Source organism: Aquarana catesbeiana, linkage group LG13, assembly GCF_042186555.1.
Source record: "Aquarana catesbeiana isolate 2022-GZ linkage group LG13, ASM4218655v1, whole genome shotgun sequence".
In the NCBI taxonomy this organism is placed as follows: Eukaryota; Metazoa; Chordata; class Amphibia; order Anura; family Ranidae; genus Aquarana; species Aquarana catesbeiana.
Window position 1 is genome coordinate 180,732,198 of NC_133336.1, and position 11,209 is coordinate 180,743,406.

An 11,209-nucleotide genomic window follows, 5' to 3' on the forward strand; every position below is an offset into this window, starting at 1 on the left:
CAAATTTGAATTTTGTTAGCAATCTGGTTTCTTTGAATGAATATACCATGTACATTTTCTGTGTCATTTGTTCAAGTATATCACCTTTAACTGTAGGCAATGTTTGAATAAACTTTCAATGTTTTCTTGTTCAAATATGTTAAGAAAAGTCATTTCTTTGAATGTGGTGTACTTGAATGGAGATATGAAGAACCTTGATCTGTTCTAAGCAGGAATAATCCTGAAAAACACAAAACATGCAAACATGTAATTTCATTTGCAAGATAATATACACACCTGGTCCACTTGCTAACAGTTATTCAGGCCTGAGACAATGGCTCCCTTCTTGTTAGGGGTCATAAAATACATTTTCTGATAACATGGCAGGTGTCCATGCGGCTTCTCCCATTTTATCAGTGTATAGCCCTAATAAATATATAACTAAAACATGTAACAGAGGTGAAAGGTATTCTAAAGTAAAATAATGTTTAACCTTATTCCCTGCATTAAGGTAAGAAATGGCCCACTACTTGTCCCACCCCCCAAACCTTTACCTGAGTCCTCTCTATCTAAAAGGAGACTTCTGATTGGCCTGCTGTTGGCACCAAATTACTCAGGCTCCTGTCCCGTTTCTTCTTGAATGGGACAATAACCCACTGCTATAGCTCAAAGCCTCCACCATATTGTGCCCAGCTCCTTGCTATAGCCCTTCACACAACTTCAGCGTAGGGTTGCCACCTCATCCCTTTAAACCCGAACACGTATGAATTACACAGGTTCTGAGGCTGATCTAATGCGGATAAAGCAGCAAGTGAGTTTAATACCACTTTATATCAACCACAGAACCTGTGTAATCAATATGTGTTCGGGTTTAAAGGGATGAGGTGGCAACCATACTTCAGCGGCCATTAGCCTTTACCGAGAAGCCAAGATTCACAAAGTGAAGCATCCTGCTTTGTCAGCCTAGGTTACCAAGGTGCCTTCTGTAGTACAGCAATTGCACCATGCATGTGTGGTATCACCGCGAAGGTAAGATTGAGGGCAGTAATTTTAGCAGTGGAAAGTACACACCCCAAGCTATTTGCTGATAGGCATGTTGAGTCCATGGAATAATTTATATTTTGCCACAAGTTTCGGGAAAATTACAAACTTTTTTTTTTGCACAAAGTTGTCACTAAATGATATATTGCTCAAACATGCCATGGGTATATGTGGAATTACACCCCAAAATACATTCTGCTGCTTCTCCGAAGCCTAGCCGTGTACAGGACCCTTGAAAACCGATTATCGCCTTAACTTTTGCTCAAACCAATAAATGTACGCTTATTGACATTTTTTTTACCAAAGACATGTGGCTGAATACATTTTGGCCTACATGTATGACTAAAATTTAGTTTATTGGATTTTTTTATAACAAAAAGTAGAAAATATCATTTTTTTACAAATTTTACAGTCTTTTTCCGTTTATATCGCAAAAAATAAAAATCATGGAGGCGATCAAATACCATTAAAAGAAAGCTCTATTTGTGGAAAAAAAAAAGGACGTAAATTTTGTTTGGGTACAACATTGCATGACCGCGTAATTACTAGCACAATGCCAAATTGTAAAAAGTGCTCTGGTCATTGAGCAGCCAAATCTTCCGGGGCTGGTGTTAAAGTGGTTAAAGTGTTACTAAACACTGAAATGTTAAAAGCACATACCATCTTTTCTATGTGGCATTTCTATTATAGTCTAAGTTTAGGTCATTTTTTTAATCAGCGAAAGAAATAGTACTTACATTGAAAGAGAAGTGTCCTTTGTGCTGGTGGCTACTCTCTTCGTTTAACTCTTCCTCTCTTTGCTCCTCCCTCCCCATATCTCCACAGTTGTAATCATCCAGTGCTGTGGGGCCTAATATGAGCTTTTGGGCCTGTCAGTGCCAACTACCCACCCTTTCTGCCCCTTCTCCATACATAAAAGCTGCCCTAAAGCTTCCTTTTAATAAAAAGCGCTGTATGAAGAGGTGGACCTTTCATTCATCTGCCCGTCCTCCATTCATAGAGCGCTTTTCATTGCTGGAAGCTGTAGGGCAGCATCTATGAATGGAGGAGGCAGAAAGGGTGGGCATAGTAGGCATTCTTGACAAGGTCCAGTAGCTTGCGTTAAAACAAGCAGCACTGGAAGATTACTGCTGTGGGGATATTGGGTGGGAAGAGGAGAGAGGACTGAAGATTTAAATGAAGAGAGCAGTCACCAGCACAAACGATACTTCTCATTAAATGTAAGTACTGTCCCTTGTGCTGATTTAAAAGAAAAAAAATAGTAGGCTTTAAGCCTGTGGTTGCGTTGCAATTCATCTTGAAAAATGGACAAGAGAAGCACTTTCCGCGGTTCCTTAACAGTGGCTCCATTGCCTTGTCGGATCCCATGGATTCACCTCTGCATGTTCATTCCCATCTAGGACCGCAGACGAGTATGTGTGTTCACACATTCTGTAGTATGAGAAGCCTACAGTGGCAAGCCATCCCCCTGCTGTTCCGGCCCCCCTCCTCCATTAGCTTGATGAACAGCAGCATGACCCTGTGCTGTCTAAGTGACCAGTGACCTGCTGATGTGCTCAATGCATGCACTTCCCTACCCAGAAGTTTGGGGAAGCACTAATGCACCTTAAAGTTGGCAGTAGTCATCACTTGAAAAAGTAAGTTTGTCAAAAATAATGGAAGTTTTTCCTGCTATATATTTCATGTGCTATTTCTTCTGGTGTCATATTGCAGGACACTTGCTGTATTAACCACAGGCAATTTTCTGATCTTTTTTTATTTTGTGTTTTCTTTTTACTTGTTTTGATTGTTATAACTGCAGCTTGTTGTTTTGAACCTGTAGTCACAGTTTTTTTAGTAATTTTGTACTGTGTCTACGTACCTTATTTTGTGTTTTATATGCAAAATTGTTCAATAAAAAGAATAAATAAATAATAATTAAATCATCTATTAGGGAATGTTGACCTTAACCACTTCAGCCCCGGAAGGATTTACCCCCTTCTTGACCAGAGCACTTTTTACAATTTGCCACTGCGTCGCTTTAACTGCTAATTGCGCGGTCATGCAATGCTGTACCCGAACGAAATTTGCGTCCGTTTCTTCCCACAAATAGCGCTTTCTTTTGATGGTATTTGATCACCTCTGCGGTTTTTATTTTTTGCGCTATAAATGGAAAAAGACCTAAAATTTGGAAAAAAAATGATATTTTCTACTTTTTGTTATAAAAAAAATCCAATACACTCAATTTTAGTCATACATTTAGGCCAAAATGTATTCGGCCACATGTCTTTGGTAAAAAAAAATGTCAATAAGCGTATATTTATTGGTTTTCGCAAAAGTTATAGCGTCTACAAACTAGGGTACATTTTCTGGAATTTACACAGCTTTTAGTTTATGACTGCCTATGTCATTTCTTGAGGTGCTAAAATGGCAGGGCAGTACAAACCCCCCCAAATGACCCCATTTTGGAAAGTAGACACCCCAAGGAAATTGCTGAGAGGCATGTTGAGCCCATTTAATATTAATTTTTTTTGTCCCAAGTGATTGAATAATGACAAAAAAAAAAAGTTGTCACTAAATGATATATTGCTCACACAGGCCATGGGCATATGTGGAACTGCACCCCAAAATGCATTTAGCTGCTTCTCCTGAGTATGGGGATACCACATGTGTGGGACTTTTTGGGAGCCTAGCCGCGTACGGGGCCCCGAAAACCAATCACCGCCTTCAGGATTTCTAAGGGCGTAAATTTTTGATTTCACTCTTCACTGCCTATCACAGTTTCGGAGGCCATGGAATGCCCAGGTTTCACAACCCCCCCCCCCCCAAATGACCCCATTTTGGAAAGTAGACACACCAAGCTATTTGCTGAGAGGCATGGTGAGTATTTTGCAGCTCTCATTTGTTTTTGAAAATGAAGAAAGACAAGAAAAACATTTTTTTTTTCTTTTTTCAATTTTCAAAACTTTGTGACAAAAAGTGAGGTCTGCAAAATACTCACTATAACTCTCAGCAAATAGCTTGGGGTGTCTACTTTACAAAATAGGGTCATTTAGGGGGGGTTTGTGCCACCTGGGCATTCCATGGCCTCCGAAACTGTGATAGGCAGTGAAGAGTGAAATCAAAAATTTACGCCCTTAGAAAGCCTAATGGCGGTGCTTGGTTTTCGGGGTCCCGTACGTGGCTAGGCTCCCAAAAAGTCTCACACATGTGGTATCCCCATACTCAGGAGAAGCAGCAGAATGTATTTTTGGGTGTAATTTCACATATTCCCATGGCATGTTTGAGCAATATATCATTTAGTGACAACTTTGTGCAAAAAAAAAAATTGTCTTTTTCCCGCAACTTGTGTCACAATATAAAATATTCCATGGACTCGACATGCCTCTCAGCAAATAGCTTGGGGTGTCTACTTTCCAAAATGGGGTCATTTGGGGGGGGGGGGGGGTTGAACTGTCCTGGCATTTTATGTACAACATTTAGAAGCTTATGTCACACATCACCCACTCTTCTAACCACTTGAAGACAAAGCCCTTTCTGACACTTTTTGTTTACATGAAAAAAATATTTTTTTTTGCAAGAAAATTACTTTGAACCCCCAAACATTATATAATTTTTTAAAGCAAATGCCCTACATATTAAAATGGTGGGTGTTTCTTTTTTTTTTTCACACAGTATTTGCGCAGCGATTTTTCAAACGCATTTTTTTGGGAAAAAACACACTTTTTAAAATTTTAATGCACTAAAGCACACTATATTGCCTAAATGTGTGATAAAATAAAAAAGATGATCTTAGGCCGAGTACATGGATACCAAACATGACATGCTTTAAAATTGTGCACAAACGTGAAGTGGCGACAAACTAAATACGTTTTTAAAAGCCTTTAAAAGCCTTTACAGGTTACCACTTTAGATTTACAGAGGAGGTCTACTACTAAAATTACTGCCCTCGATCTGACGTTTGCGGTAAAACCTCACATGCATGGTGCAATTGCTGTTTACATTTGACGCCAGACCGACGCTTGCGTTCGCCTTTGCGCGAGAGCAGAGGGGGAAAGGGGTGCTTTTTTTTTTTCTTTATTATTTTTTTGCTTTCTTATCTTTTCTTTAAACTGTTCCTTTCATTTTTTTTAATAATTTTTATTGTTATCTCAGGGAATGTAAATATCCCCTATGATAGCAATAGGTAGTGACAGGTACTCTTTTTTGAAAAAATTGGGGTCTATTAGGCCCTAGATCTCTCCTCTGCCCTCAAAGCATCTGACCACACCAAGATCGGTGTGATAAAATGCTTTCCCAATTTCCCAATGGCACTGTTTACATCCGGCGAAATCTAAGTCATGAAATGCTCGTAGCTTCCGGTTTCTTAGGCCATAGAGATGTTTGGAGCCACTCTGGTCTCTAAACAGCTCTATGGTCAGCTGGCTGAATCACCGGCTGCATTCTCAGGTTCCCTGTTGAGACAGGAGAGTCAGAGAAAAACATGGAAGACGGTGGGGGGGGGGGGGCATTCCCTCCCACTGCTTGTAAAAGCAGTCTAGAGGCTAATTAGCCACTAGGATTGCTTTTACATGAAAGCCGACCACTGGCTGAAAAGAATGATACCAAGATGATACCTAAACCTGCAGGCATCATTCTGGTATAACCACTCAAAGTCGTGAATGGCGTACCTGAAGTAAAAAAAATGGTTAACAATAAAACACAGTATAAAAAATTGCATACCTGAAAAGCAAACATGATAAAACATAATAACAATAAAACATTGCAGAATAGAATACAGTAAAAAAGAGCAGAACAATAGAGAGAGAATTGAGAGAGAGAGAACAATAAAACGACAACTATTTTTTTTATTATATATATTTTTTTATATATTTTTTTGTGTGTGTTTTTTTTTTTTTACACTTTTTTTTGTAACTGTAACCGGTTCCAGGTTCGGGTCTCTCAAAATGCGATGGCATCTTGGGAGACCCTGTGAAAGTGTGCCTAGTCTGTGCAATGCTGTACCCTACCCTAATACTAGTGTATGGTAGCGTTCAAAACATTCACCAATGCAAAGAACAGGATTGTCAGGACAGGAGGGACAATAATAGCGGGTGTCACGCCTATATCTGTGCTTGCTGCAGACAAGACATCTTTTTTGGGGGGGTTCGTTGGGTAGGGGTACTTGGGAGGACATAAAGAAAATGCCTCTCATGCAGCCGACTGCATTTGGTTGGGGATGTGAATGAGGGAAGTACGGGCGCAGCAGAAGTGGTGGGTTCCCAATTATTAGGATTGGCGAATGCAGCAGGAAGGGCATTATGGGCACGACGGGCCCGTGTTTGTCTTCTTCTTGGTGGCAGCGGGACACTACTTGTGCTTTCCACCTCACCAGCTTGAACTGCACTTATGGGACTCGCCACGTCACCAAGTGTTACTGCAGTGCTGGTTTGACTACGACAGGGGTGTACTAGGCCGCTGTGCTTGCCAGTTCACCAAAACGCTACCAAAAAAACTGTTGGCGATCAAAGGGATCACGCCTGACTCTGCGAACGCTGCAGTTATGTGTGTTTAGTGTTTTGTAAGTGACAGTGATCGATCGATACTGCACTTGGGTGAGCTGGGCTGGGCTGGGCCGGGCGGAGGGGCAAAATGCAGGTGCTAGCAGGTATCCGGGCTGATCCTGCTAACACTGCGTTTTTGGGGACCCTAAACTGCTGGGGACGCTAGTATAGATCTGATCGGATCAGATATTCATCCGTTCAGATACTATGCCACTAAGGGAGGTGTATGGTGCGTGCGTGGGTGTTAGCGCTACTGGCACTAACCTGACGCTGCCTGGGGCTGGTGCTTACCAGTTCACCAAAACGCTACCAAAAAAACTGTTAGCGATCGCAGGGATCAGGCCTGACTCTGCGAACGCTGCAGTTATGCGTTTAGTGTTTTGTAAGTGACAGTGATCGATACTGCACTTGGGTGGGCTGGGCTGGGCCGGGCGGAGGGGCAAAACGCAGGTGCTAGCAGGTATCTGGGCTGATCCCGCTAACACTGCGTTTTTGGGGACCCTAAACTGCTGGGGACGCTAGTATAGATCTGATCGGATCAGATATTGATCCGTTCAGATACTATACCACTAAGGAAGGTGTATGCTGCGTGCGTGGGTGTTAGCGGTACTGGCGCTAACCTGACGCTGCCTGGGGCGACGCAGACCCTATCTGACCCCAAAACCTAAGTTATATCACCATCGGGCGATTAGGGTGCTAAACCTTTATTAGGTAATAAACGGCGGGTGCCCTGACACTATAAAAAATAAACAAACTAACCAGCATCACCCGTAACAGTTATACGGTGATCACTGGTGAAAGGGTTAACTAGGGGGCAATCAAGGGGTTAAAACCTGTATTAGGTAGTATATGGGGGTCCCTGACGCTATAAAACGCTGACGGCGAACCTAAATATTTACCTCCCTAACTAGCGTCACCAGTGACACTAATACAGCGATCAGAAAAATTATCGCTTAGTGACACTGGCGACGGGGGGTGATCAAGGGGTTAAAACTTTATTAGGGGGGGTTAGGAGGGTACTCTAGACCTAAAGGGGGCTAACACTGACTGCCCTACCACACTAACTGTCACAAACTGACACCAATGCAGTAATCAGAAAAAAAAAAAAAAACTGCTTGGTGTCAGTGTGACGGGGGGGGGGGGGGGTGATTGGGGGGTGATCAGGGGGTGATCGGGGGTGTATTGCATGCCTGGCGTGTTCTACTGTGTGTGTGTGTTTTACACTCACTCGGATGTCTTCTCTCCTCGGCGCCGGAACGGAAAATACCGATCCGAGGAGAGATGACATAATTTCCTCTGCTGCTGTTTAATATACAACAGCAGAGGAAGAATCTGATTGGCTGGGAGCAATCGCGAGGGGGGGCCACGAATGGATGGTCTCCCCCTCACCTCTCATCGCTCCCAGACACAAGCTGACCGCCTCGGGCACCGGGGGGGGTCCGATTGGACCCCCCGCCCGCGGGAGGCAGATCACCTACCAGGTACGTGATTTTTCCTGCCCGTGCCATTCTGCCGCAGTATATCTGCGTGAGGCGGTCGACAAGTGGTTAAACGTTTTATAGTTTTCCTTTTCTTTTTTTTACCATAGATTACTACTTCTGTTATCATCACACCTGTCGAAGGTGTATATTTAATGTTTAATTTATGCTCAGTAATAGGGTAAAGTCCATTGCAGCAGGTGTCTTTTTTTTTATTGTATTACAGCCTCTACAAGGTTGTTTGCAAGGCAAATAAAAAAAATATATATTGCAGGGAAGGAAAGGTTCCGGAGGAGAGGGAGAGGTTAAAGATGTGGGTTAGGGAGTTTAGGATAGAGTGGGAAGGTGGTCGCAGTAATTGTGAGGGGACAGGGACCAGGGGACAGGTGGTGAGGTGAGGCATGGAGAGGAGTTTATCATCAACTTCATCGGTGGTAACTGGGCAGAAAGAGGAGAGTATTGAGTGTGGTGTTGGACCTGATGTGTTGGCTAGAGGAGGATGTTGAATGCTGGATATCTCCTTGTGAATTGTGTCGATTTTGCTTTTGAAATGGTTGGCAATCTGTTGAGTGGTAAGCAAGTTGGTGGGTGGGGGCTGTGGGGGGTGAAGTAAGGAACTAAGGGTAGAAAAGAGTTGACAAGGTTTGGATAAGAGGGTTTTGATGAGAGTGTTGTAGTAGGTTTGTTTAGCAGTGTGGAGGCAGGAGTTGTATTTGAGAAGGGCAGATTTGTAGAGGGTAAAGTCTTGCAGGGACTTATAGGGCGTACACACGGTCGGACTTTGTTCGGACATTCCGACAACAAAATCCTAGGATTTTTTCCGACGGATGTTGGCTCAAACTTTTTTTGTCTACACACGGTCGCACAAAGTTGTCGGAATTTCCGATCGCCAACCACGCAGTCACGTACACCACGTACGACGAGACTAGAAAAGGCCGGTTCAGAACCAAGCGTGGCACCCTTTGGGCTCCTTTTGCTTATCTCGTGTTAGTAAAAGTTTGGTGAGAGACGATTCGCGCTTTTTCAGACTCGTGGCTTTCAGATCGTTTTCTGACGTTCAGTTTGTGCTTGTGGGTTTGTATCTGCTCTTCAGTGTGTGCAAGCAAGTTCCGCGTGACTTTAAGTAGTCATTGTATTCTTGTTAGTTCGTTTTTCAGGTCGCTCTTCACAGGCCTTGCTGTTCTTCAGTGCGTTCTCTTACTTCGTTCTGAGCAGCCGACCGCTTCCTAGCCATGTTTCGTATGCGTACTCCTCGTAGAGTTCGTGCTGTGCGGGGGCTTGGTGTTGGGGTCCTGACCTTGACACAAGTCCAGTCCATGAACAGGGTGGGGAGGAGTTCATGGACCAAGAATTGGTTGCTTCAGCGTGACCAGTTCTCTCATATGCCTTTGCTCCGTGAGATCCGTGAGAATAATCCTGATGATTTCAGGAACTTTCTCAGGATGACGGACCCCGTGTTTCACCATTTGTTGGCTTCGCTGACCCCCTATATTAGCAGGCAGGATACCTGCATGAGGCAAGCCATCACTCCGGAGCAGAGGTTGGTCGCTACCCTGCGGTATTTGGCGACAGGGAGAAGCCTGCAGGACTTAAAGTTCTCAACAGGCATCTCCCCCCAGGCTCTGGGGATCATTATCCCAGAGACCTGTTCTGCCATCATCCAGGTCCTGCAGAAGGAGTATATGAAGGTAAGATTTTTATCCTTTTATATCACATTTTATTGTATTGAATGTTTGCTAATATCTTGTATTTCTTTCCTCATTCCCTAATTACCATGATTGGAATATGCTGTGAATGTCCCCTTTGTTCTCATGCATGCTGGATTTTTATGTAATTATTATTTTAGGTCCTTCATACATATTTGCCCTTCACTAACCTCCCCAGCATGGTGTCTCCTGGCCCTATATTCACCTCATGTAGTCACTTAACAATGTATTTTATCAGCTCCATAGTAGTGCTTTACCCCAAACACCCCCTAAAATGTTTTTTAATGTGATTTGTGGTTTAAATTCAGGCAGAGTGCCAGAGGCTTTTTTTTTGGTGGTGTCCCCAAATAATTTTTAGTAACCCTCCCTCCCCCAACTGCTAAGTCAGCTGATCCCAATTCTCTATCTATCCTCAATCATCTATCTGCTGACTTTGCCAAACCCATACACACTATACCCACCTCTTTTGTGGTCAGATTTATGGATGAATTACCCAAAGCATGTAGTGCAAGGGCCTGCCTGTATACTTTCAAATGGTACTGTTTAAAGTTTTTGTATTCTATTATTATCTTGATAGGTAATAGCAGAATGTCCAAATGTCCTCAAATGTGTACAGTGTGTATTTCTATCTTTGTATTATGACATTTCTTACCTGTCCAGTGGGCTGCCAATAGTGTAACTAAGGAGGGGCTGTTCCAAGTAATACCCTGTATTTAGGCATTCATCTCTCAATGAAGTGGAGAGGGTTACCTGTCCAAGAGTTCCCCCCCCTATAATGTTAGAAATGGCCCATGAGAGGGGGGGAGGGGGAATATGATAGGTGTACCTTATACTTTGGCGTTGTTAAATTCCCCTTACTAAATGCTATCTGGAGGTTGCCCCATAATGTTTGTGTCTAATCTGCTTGCCATGTTTCTGTGAAAAAATAGTAATGTTTATTGTTTTTTCCTCAACAGTTTCCTTCCACGCCACAAGAATGGCAGACTGTGGCCTCCCACTTTGCCCAGCGGTGGGACTTTCCTAACTGCGGAGGGGCAATTGATGGGAAACACGTCCACATCGTCCCACCACCCAACTCGGGGTCGTACTATTATAATTACAAGGGGTTCAATAGTATAGTGATGTTGGCGGTGGTGTCGGCTAATTACGACTTCCTGTATGTGGACGTGGGGAAGAATGGCCGGATGTCCGATGGTGGAGTCATCGCCCAGACTGAGTTTTACAGGCGTCTCCAGAATGGCAGCTTGGACTTGCCAGCTCCAGAGGACAATGTTGAAGGACTCCCATTTGTGTTCCTTGCTGATGAAGCGTTTGTGCTGGGGGACCACCTGATGCGGCCAGTCCCAATGAGGACCCTCACCCCGGAACAGAGGGTTTTTAATTACCGGCTGGCCAGAGCCCGAAGAGTGGTGGAGAACACATTTGGAATCCTGGCCAGCCGGTTCCGCCTATTTATGACACCCATCCATATGGCGGAGTATAA